This window comes from Felis catus, chromosome B4, assembly GCF_018350175.1.
Source record: "Felis catus isolate Fca126 chromosome B4, F.catus_Fca126_mat1.0, whole genome shotgun sequence".
In the NCBI taxonomy this organism is placed as follows: domain Eukaryota; kingdom Metazoa; phylum Chordata; class Mammalia; order Carnivora; family Felidae; genus Felis; species Felis catus.
Window position 1 is genome coordinate 17,238,184 of NC_058374.1, and position 11,411 is coordinate 17,249,594.

The following is an 11,411-nucleotide window of genomic DNA, read 5'->3' on the forward strand; positions in this document are numbered from 1 at the left end:
TGGGATAGAATTTAAGAAGAAATTGGAGGTAGCCAAATGCAGAAAGGTATGCCCTTCCAGGCAGAAGGCAAGCATGAAGTAGTGAGAAGTAACTATCCATCCATGAGCGAGAACTTCGAAGATCCTCCTTATTAATTGAGAGGCATCATCCATTTACTACCTGAGTGATTTTTAGGAGGTTACTTAGTTTCTCTGAGCCTTAGTTTACTTTTCCTTCAAATGGGAACAGTAACAGTAACATCTCAGAATTGTTATATGAAATAAACAAAATAATCTATGTAAAGTTCTTAGTGTGGTGCTTTGTACAGATCAAGGGTTTGATAAAAGGTGGGTGCTATTAGCAAATGTGGATAAATATCTGTTTTAAATGCAGTCACTGTTCAAACAGGATTTCAAACATGGAACATGTTACAATCTCCTAGGAATAGTTGAATAAAAGGGCAAGCAATACGTCAATCTGTATATGAAGTTCTATTTCTCAACCCAGTTTGCTAGATGCACTACACAAAGCTTTGTGAAAATTAACTCAGCAAAATCATAACACAGACAACTATGATAACGTTATGTTGGGGAAGAATCTTTTTTTTGGTCCTATTTCTCAATCTTCCTGATGACTCCTAAGAGAATATTAGGCTGCTCCCAAATATGAGAACAAAAGGCTATTTTTACAGTATAGTCTTCCTGAAGTCTTACCTGATTGAAGTTTTTTGGATTAGTTATTGAAGATCGTCATAAAGTTAAACATCAAGGAAGCATCCATATGCTTTAGCGAGGTAAATGATGTAATGAGGCAAATATGTAAGAGAGGTAAATGATGAAATTCTACCACTTTTTATTAAAAAATTTATTTTGATTTTTATTTGAGAAAGGGGGCACAAGTGTGAGTGGGAAAGGGAAGGGCAGGATAGAGAGAGAGAGAGAGAGAGAGAGAGAGAGAGAGAGAGAGAATGAATCCCAAGCAGGCTCCACATTCAGTACAGATCAGACCTCAGCACAGGGCTCGATCCCATGACCTTGGAATCATGACCTAGCCTAAATCAAAAGTTGGATGCTCAACCAACTGATCCACCCAGGCGCCCCTCTACCATTTTTTCAAAATAAAAGTTCACTTCTGATGGGACGCTTCAATCTATCATGAAATGATTCTGCCCCCATTTTATGAAGTTCTTGGTAGTCTAATTGCGCTTTTTGTTGCTTTGCTGATTCCTTTCTTGTTTGTTTTTAATTTCATCTTTTGAGCTTATGCTTACCAAGGTTTTATAATAGCAATCTTCTAATGGTTGAATTGAGGGTACATCCCTATAGACAGGATTTCCATATGCTCCTGCCAGTGTCCATAGAACTATGGCCATGGAATTGCCAGAACCACCCTTATACTTGGAGAAGAGAACACCCTGCCCATGGAATTCGACCCTCAGCACAGCACCGTCCAAAACATCGGCTCTCATGACTAACACCATTCACATCCCCAGAAGAGACTTAACCCCATCTTATGTTCTGTATCTTGGAAATAGGAAACATTAAGTCCCAATGCCACTGGTAATGATGCACATGGATACCACTTCAAAGGCGATTCACAACAAAATAGAAATAAAATACCTCAGTTGATCTAGAACTCATTAGGAGATGGAATCCGTAATCAAAAATTTCCTGAAAATGAAAAGTCCTAGACCTGATGGCCTCACTAGTGAATTCTACCAACCATTTCAAGAAGGATTAACACCAATCCTTTTCAAAATTTGTTTATGTTGGAGAGAATACCTCCAAACTCCTTCTATGAAGCTAGCGATACCCTGATACCAAAGCCAGACAAAGACACTACAAGAAAACTGGAGAGTAATATCCCTTCTGAACATTGATGCAAAAATCCTCAACAAAATACTAGCCTACTGAATTCAGCAGAATATTAAAAGGACTATATATCAGGGCTAAGTGGGGTTTATTCCTGGAATGCAAGGATATTTTAACATATGGAAATCGATTAATGGAATATACCACATTAACAGAATAAATAAGGAAAAGATCCTGCATGAACATCTCACTTGGCAGAAATGGCATTTGACGAGATTTAGTACCCTTTCATGATACAAAACACTCATTAAATTACCTTAATATAATCCATACATGAAAAACCTACAGCAAACATCATACTCAATGGTGAAGAACTGAAAGTTTTTCCTCTAAGACCAGGGACAAAGTAATGATGCCTGCTTTCACCACTTTTATTTAATGAAGTACTAGATGCCCTAGCCAAAGCACTTAGGCAAGAAAAATAAATAAAAGGCATACAAATTGGAAAAGAAGAAGTAAAATTATCCCTATTCATAGATGTCATAATCAAGTGCTAAAGATTCCACAGAAAGTCATTAGAACTAATAAATTCAGTAAGCTATCAGGATAAAAAACCAACGCACAAAAATAGTTGAATTTATATACACTAATAGTGAACATTCTGAAAAGGAAGTTAAGAAAACAACTCCATTTACAGCAGCATCAAAAAAAAAATAAAATATTTAAGAATTAATGGTATATATATGTCATCTTGACTTAATAATGACCTGAAGAGGAAATTTACAGGTTTAGTAAATTTCTCCTAGTAACACTCACAGAACTAAATACTTAAGGCACTTCTTGGTGGTTTTCTATGCATCCTCCTGAAGACCATAAAAAAAAATGCTTCCTCTCCTAAACTACTGTATAATATATCCTGTGAGACCCAGAGGAAAATTTTTCTAAAATTGGGGCATTCCATGGAGAGTCAATATTGTATATTTTAAAATGTACCTGGAAGTGGTAATGGACTTACTTCTCAGGATCTCTTTGTTCATAATTAGGGATATAAAAAGAGTTCAGAGGTAATTGAAATAAGATTGAAAGGAGAAATCTTGATAAGGAAAAAAAATTAACCAAGAAAATGAAAGACTTATACAATGAAGTCTATAAATATTATTGAAAGAAATTCAAGAAGACACACACACAAAAAATGCAAAGATAGGGGTATCTGAGTGGCTCAAGTGTCCAAATCTTGATTTGGGCTCAGGTCATGATCTCACAGTTTATGAGATCAAGCCCTGGGTCGGGCTCTGCACTGACAGCACAGAGTGTGCTTGGGATTCATTCTCTCCCTCTCTCTCTGCCCCTCCCCTGCTCGCTCTCTCTCTCTCTCTCTCTCTCTCAAAATAAATACATAAACATTTTTTTAAATGCAAAGATATCCCATGTTAATGGACTGTAAGACTTACTATTATTAAAATGTCAATACTGCCCAAAATGATTTATAAATTCAATAAAATCCCTATCAAAATCCCAATGATGTTTTTTCAGGAGTAGAAAAATCCATCCTAAAATTTAAATAGATGGGGCACCTGGGTGGCTCAGTCGGTTAAGCATCTGACTTCAGCTCAGGTCATGATCTCTCAATTTGTGGGTTCAAGCCCCACGTGGGGCTCTGTGCTGACAGCTGAAAGCCTGGAGCCTGCTTTGGATTCTGTGTCTCCCTCTCTCTCTTCCTCTCCCCTGCTCACACTCTGTCTCTCTCTCTCTCTCTCTCTAAAAAATGAATAAACATTAAAATAAAATAAAATTTACATAGAATCTCAAGGAACCTCAAGTAGCTAAAACAATCTTGAAAACTAACAGATGTGAAGGACTCACACTTCCTGACTTCAAAACATATTACAAAACTACAGTAACCAGAACAGTATGAGACTGGCCTAAAGATAGACATATAGACTAATGGAATAGAATAGAAAGGTCAGAAACAAATAATCGCATATACAATCAAATGATTTTCAACAAAGGTGCCAAGACCATCTAATGGGGAAAGGACAGTCTTTTCAACAAATGGTGCTGGGAAAACTGGATATGCGCATGAAGAATGAAGAATTGAAGTTGTATCCTTACCTAATAGCATATATGAAAATTAACTCGAAATCATCAAAGACCTAAACATAACATTGGCTTTAGCAATGATTTCTTGGGTATGACACCAAAGACATAGGCAACAAAAGAAAAATGGGCAAACTAGACTTTATGAAAATTAAAAACTTATGTGCCTCAAAAGACATTATCAATGGAGTAAAAGGGCACTTTACAGAATTTGAGAAAATAGTTGCATATCTGATGAGGAATTAATATTCAGACTATATGGAGAAGTTCAAAATCTCAACAACAACAAACACAAAAATTGGACACAAGATTTGAATACACATTTCTTCAAAGAAGTCCAAATGGCCAATAAGCACATGAAAAGATCCTCAACATCACTAATAATTAGGGAAATGCAAACTAGAACTGCAATGAGATACCAACTTACGTGCTGGTTCTCCAAAAAAGTAAAAATACAACTACCAAATGACCTAGCAATTCTAGTTTTGCATATATATCTACTTTAGATCGCTCAGGCTACTATACCAAAATGTCGCGGGCTGGGTGGTTTATAAAAAATAGAAATTTGTCTCCCCCGGTTCTGGAGCATGGAAGCCCCAAATCAGGGTGCCAGCATGGTATGATTCTCGTGAAAGGTCTCCTCTCGGTAGTAGATGGCCAATGTCTTCCTGTATCTCATATGGCGGAGACACGTGCAAGTTCTCTTTCATAATGGCCCTAATCCCATTCATGAGAGCTCTGTCCTCATGACCTAAGCCTTGCCTCCTAATACCACTGCATTGGGCATTAGGATTTTAACATGTGAATTTGGGGAAGCAATTACGCCCCCCCCCAAAAGGAAAGCGGGGTCCCGAATTTGTGCACCTATGTTCATGCAGCATTATTTACAATAGCTAAAATATGGAAGCAAGCTAAGTATCCGTTGACACATGAATGGATACAATGGAATACTATTCAGTATTAAAAGGAAAGGAAATCCTGATGTGATACAACATGGATGAATTTTGAAGGCATTATGCTAAGTGAAATAGGTCGGTCACAAAAGGACGGATGCTGCATGGCTGCATCTATGGGAGTACCTACAGTAGTCCAATTCAAAGGGCCAGAGAGTAAGAGTGGATGATGGGGGTGGAACATGAGGGAGAACGAGGAGTTCTTGTTTAATGGGTATAGAATTTCAGTTTGGGAAGATGAGAAAAGTTCTTAAGATGGATGGGAGTGACGATTGTACAACACTGTGAATGTACCCAATGCCACTGAACTGCATGCTTAAAAACGGTGAAGATGAGGGGTGTGTGGGTAGCTCCGTTGGTTGAGTGTCCAACTTTGTCTCAGGTCATGATCTCACGGCTCGTGAGTTCGAGCCCCGTATCGGGCTCTGTGCTGACAGGTCAGAGCCTGGAGCTGCCTCAGATTGTCTGTCTCCCTCTCCCTCAACCCCTCCCATACTTGCACTCTCTCTCTCTCTCTCTCTCTCTCTCTCAAAAATAAATAAGCACTTAAAATTTTTTTAAATGATTAACATGGTAAATTTCATATGTATTTTACCACGATAAAAAAATTGAAAACAGGAAAAAGTAACTAATGTAAAAAATCCAAAATTATATTCCTAGATTCTAACTCTCCTTTCTCATTAATTGATAGAATAAGTAGATCAAGAAAAAAAAAAATGAGTGCGGGGACACTGAGTGGCTCAGTCAGTTAAGTGTCTGACTTCGGCTCAGGTCATGATCTCACAGTTCATGGGTTTGAGCCCCACGTCAGGCTCTGTGCTGACAGCTCAGAACCTAGAGCCTGCTTCAGATTCTGTGTCTCTCTCTCTCTTTGCCCCTTCCCCACTCAGACTCTCTTTGTCTCTCTCTCTCTCTCTCTCTCTCTGTCTCTCTCTCAAAAATAAGCATTAAAAAAAAAATGAGTGCAAACATTGAAGATCTGAAAAATACTACCCCACACAACTTAATCTAATTTGTATTCATCTAACATGCCACCCAAGCAGAATAGAACTTATTTTTTTAATATAAAATTTATTGTCAAATTGGTTTCCATACAATACCCAGTGCTCATCCCAACAGGTGCCCTCCTCAATACCCATCACCCACCCTCTCCTTCCTCCCACCCCCCATCAACCCTCAGTTTGTTCTTAATTTTTAAGAGTCTCTTATGGTTTGTCTCCCTCCCTCTCTAACCTTTTTTTTTTCTTCCCCTCCCCCACAGTCTTCTGTTAAGTTTCTCAGGATCCACATAAGAGTGAAAACATATGGTATGTGTCTTTCTCTGCCTGACTTATTTCACTTAGCATAACACTCTCCAGTTCCATCCACGTGGCTACAAAAGGCCGTATTTTATTCTTTCTCATTGCCACGTAGTATTCCATTGTGTATATAAACCACAATTTCTTTATCCATTCATCAGTTGATGGACATTTAGGCTCTTTCCAAATTTGGCTATTGTTGAGAGTGCTGCTATAAACATTGGGGTACAAGTGCCCCTATGCATCAGCATTCCTTTATCCCTTGGGTAAATTCCTAGCAGTGCTATTGCTGGGTCAGAGGGTAGGTCTATTTTTAATTTTTTGAGGAACCTCCACACTGTTTCCCAGAGCAGCTGCACCAGTTTGCATTCCCACCAACAGTGCAAGAGGGTTCCCGTTTCTCCACATCCTCTCCAGCATCTATAGTCTCCTGATTTGTTCATTTTGGCCACTCTGACTGGCGTGAGGTGATATCGCAGTGTGGTTTTGATTTGTATTTCCCTGATGAGGAGTGACGTTGAGCATCTTTTCATGTGCCTGTTGGCCATCTGGATGTCTTCTTTAGAGAAGTGTCTATTCATGTCTTCTGCCCATTTCTTCACTGGATTATTTGTTTTTTGGGTGTGGAGTTTGGTGAGTTCTTTACAGATTTTGGATACTAGCCCTTTGTCCAATATGTCATTTGCAAATATCTTTTCCCATTCTGTCGTTTGCCTTTTAGTTTTGTTGATTGTTTCCTTTGCGGTGCAGAAGCTTTTTATCTTCATGAGGTCCCCATAGTTCATTTTTGCTTTTAATTTCCTTGCCTTGGGGGATGTGTCAAGTAGGAAATTGCTGCAGCTGAGGTCAGAGAGGTTTTTTCCTGCTTTCTCCTCTAGTGTTTTGATGGTTTCCTGTCTCACATTCAGTTCCGTTATCCATTTGGAGTTTATTTTTGTGAATGGTGTCAGAAAGTGGTCTAGTTTCATTCTTCTGCATGTTGCTGTCCACCTTTCCCAGCACCATTTGTTAAAGCGACTGTCTTTTTTTCCATTGGATATTCTTTCCTGCTTTGTCAAAGATTAGTTGGCCATACTTTTGTGGGTCCAATTCGGGCGCCCTCCTATGCTACCATCTTCCCCCAGAATACAACTTATTTTTAAGTAGATACAAAAAATTAACCAAGGTAGATGATTTCCTGAACCACAAACATAAAGCAAATCTTATCAAATTTAAGATGATTGAAAGTACATTCTCTGAGTATGATGGAGTCAAACAAAAAGTCAAAAGCAGAAAAATATCTGGAAAATGTCCCATATATATAGAACTTTAAGAGCTCACTTCTGTATAACCCAGGGGTGAAATAGGAAATCGTAGTTAAAATTAGAAAATATTTTGAATTACATGCAAAGAAAAATACAAGTCAAAATCTGGGGATGCAGCTAAATAGGTGTTTACGGGAAAATGTATAGTATCAAATATTGATATTAGGACAGAAGTAAGGTAGGAAAAGGTATCAGGGCACCTGGGTGGCTCAGTCAGTTGAGGGTTCAAGTCTTCATTTCAGCTCAAGTTGTGATCTCACAGTTTAAGGGACTGAGTCCCGCATCAGGTTCCTTGCTAATAGCACAGACCCTGCTTGGGATTCTCTCTCTCCCTCTCTCTCTGCCCCTTCCCTGCTCATGCTCATTCTCTATCTCTCTCTCTCCCAAAATAAATAAACCTAATCAAAAGATATGAAAAGATCTAAACTTTCAGCTCAAGAAACTAGGAGAAAAGGGAAAAAAACTAACCCGAAGCAAGAAGAAGGAAGAAAATGATAAACTGAAAAGCAGAAATTAAAAAAAAACCCAAAAACAGAAAAACAAGAAAATCAGGGAAACATAAAGTTGACTTGAGAAGATTGATAAAAATGATAAGCCCTTAGCCAGACTAATCAAGAGGAAAAGAACAAAATGCAAGTTATGAACATCAGTAACAAAAAGGAAAAATGTCAGTACAGCACCTGTAGACATTCAAAGGATAAAAAGAGATTCTTAATAACATTTTATGACAATAAAACTGATAGCTAAGATGAAATGGACAAATTCTTTGAAAAACATGAACGATCAAGGCTCAAGAAGAAATAGATCACTCGAATGGTCCCATGTCAATTAACAAAATTGAATTACTCATTAAAAACAAAGAAACCTCCAGATCTACTAGTGAATTCTTCCAAATACGTATGAAACAAGTATCACTGAGTCTTTATGAACTCTTCCAGAACATAGAACAGGAAGTAACCTTTCCCAGCACTGGCCTTCACTTTATGAGGCCAGCATTCCCCCAATCTATAAACCAAGATAGGCTAAGTTATACTTTAAAGTTAATTTTTTATATATCTTTTAGAAATTTTCTTTAATGTTTATTCATTTTTGAGAGAGAGAGAGACAGAGAGAGAGACAGAGTGCAAGTGGGGGAGGGACAGAGAGAGGGGGGGAGCCAGAATCTCAAGCAGGCTCCGGGCTCTGAGCCGTCAGCACAGAGCCCAATGTGGGGCTTGAACGCACACACTGTGAGATCATGACCTGAGATGAAAGACGCTCAACAGACCGAGCCACCCAGGCGCCCCAAGAAAGTTAGTTTTAAAAGAAAAAAAATAGGGGTGCCTGGGGGGCTCCGTTGGTTAGGTGTTCAACTGTTGCTTTCAGCTCAGGCCATGATATCACAGCCTGTAGCATGAAACCCTGCGTGGGATCGAGTCCCACGACATGCTCCGTGCTGACAGCAAGAAGCCTGCTTGGGATTCTTGATCTCCCCCTCTCTGTCTTCCCCTTCCCGCCCCCCCCCCCCATCAAAATCAATAAACAAAAAAAGAAAAGAAAAACGTTTTGAGTAATGAGAGCATATCTAGCTGGGTTAGGTTTGGTATGATTTATCAGAAGACCTAAAGTGACAGACCTTTAAGGCAATATAAATGCTTATTCCTGCCTAATTTGCAGGTAGGCAATTCTACGGTAGCTTGACCTGAGCCCCCTTTTTCCCCTGCTCGTTCAACTTCAGCACGTGGCTTTGATGTGGCTTCATTGTCTAAAATGTCCACTCCTAGTGTAGCTAATCCATCTACAATCTGGCCAGCAGGAAGGAAGAGGAGGAAGAAGAGTACTTCTCTCCCTTTTATGGATACTTCCGGAAGTACTTCACCACACTTTGCTTACATTTGGCAGAATGTAGCCACGTAGCTGCGTGGAGCTGCAGCAGAGACTGGGAAATACACGGCCTTTTATTCTAGCCACCCACATGCTCGGCTACGAACGCAGCCTCCGTAAAAGAGAGGTATGGACAACTAGGAATCTCAGCTACAAGTAAGCTGACTGCGTTGAGTATGGAAATTCAGATGTGTTTCTTTTTTTTTCTTTTTAATTGTTTTAATGTTTTTATTTATTTTTGAGACAGAGCATGAGCAGGGGAGGGGCAGAGAGAGAGGGAGACACAGAATCCAAAGCGGGCTCCGGGCTCCGAGCTGTCAGCACAGAGCCTGACGCAGGGCTTGAACCCAGGAGCTGTGAGATCATGATCAGCCAAAGTCAGACACCCAACCGACTGAGCCACCCAGGCGCCCCCAGATGCGTTTCTTGATAACGCAGATCTCATCAGTCTATAGTCCTTTGATGCATGAGTGTATGTGTATATCTCCCATAAAAGAGTGACAAGGATTTGGAAAGTAAAAGCATGGAGGACCAAAGCCTTTGCTTGTAAATGGGACGTTCCTATCAAAAGAATGAGGCCGTAGGAGAGCAAATAATATGGGAAGTTGCATATTTTTCATTATCTGCCCACCCCCTCACCTTCCAACTCGACCTTCTAGCTGTACTGAATTTCTTCACCTTCCATTTTTGTATTTTCTGTTTGGTTTACCGGGAACATTTTTTTCCTGATTTTTTACATTCCCTCCCATAGGATTTTGCACTCATATTTATCCTATTTTAACTGGGTCTTCCTGACCTCCCCAAGCACAGCATTGTTCAATGCTATTACCTTTATTGCCCTGGATTATGGTGGGCACTCATGTGTGTACACACACACACACACACACACACACACAGACCCTGGATTAATAGTTCTTCTGCTATTCATAGCTTTTGTGAGATCAAGTTTACTTCTAGTAAGTACAATATTGTAGTTACAATGTGCAAGCGAAAGAAATGCATAAATCTGTTTCTCTAAACAAAAATCCAGTCTTGACCTGTGTGGCAGACCAGACAGGCAGCTGGGTCGAACCAAAGCCAAGTCTCAGAGTTGACGTTTCAGAGACCTGTGGTGAAGTCTTGCCACTCATGAGCTGCTTGGGCTCGGTGAAGTCAGTCTCTGCTAGCTGTGGATCAAAATCCACTCTCCTTTTCTCCCAAAGGCACCCTACTGGCCTGTTGTCTCTCAACGTGCCTTCTATGTTTTTCATATGACAGAGTTCCAGCCAATAAAATAGAAGGGAAAGAGATGCCAGTACAAACTTGTAAGCCCAGGACACGTCATCCAACTCAGATGGGAACAACTGGGTGACGACTAGGTGACATTGGAAACCACAATTTGAATATGGTAGTCACTCAAGACTTGGTTCATAAATGTCAGCACGGAGCAGAGTTACTTCTGATGGAGAACAACCACCCCGGCGTCAAAGGAATACATTTCTCATTCTCTGATCCACTAAATATTTAAGACGTACTTGGTACAGTAATTGGACTCATCCGAACGAACATAATAGTGATAGCTAATCAGAGATGAGATGAGGTATATAAATCCTTAGCACAAAGCCTGGCACCTTGTATGTAAACAAAAGTACCAGTTGTTGTAACAGGGTTTGGATGAGAAATAAATAACAAGTGAGTATGTTTTATAAACTAAAAAAAGTGCTATAGATTATTAGATATTCCAGAGTTCTGTCTCTCGTAGGTAGTTCCAAGAACTCATGAAATCTTATTACTTCTATGAAGTCTTTTCTTTGGAAGTGAAATTAAGCTTTCCCTGACCACTTGCATTTCTGCTGTAACTGTTCACTACAGGCACATGCACACGCGCACACACACACACACACACACACACACACACACACACATCCCTCTTATACTGGATTTGCTTGCATCTTTATATGCTTTTAAATAACAGTCTGTAATCCAGAACATTCATTTTATAGTGTAAGTTTACACAAAGCAAGTGTTAACTTAGCGAATGCATCATACCAAGTGAGGTCAGTGGCCGATACAGGTATATCCTTATGAAAATGCTATTAATAATGACAGAGATCCAGAAGTGTAAA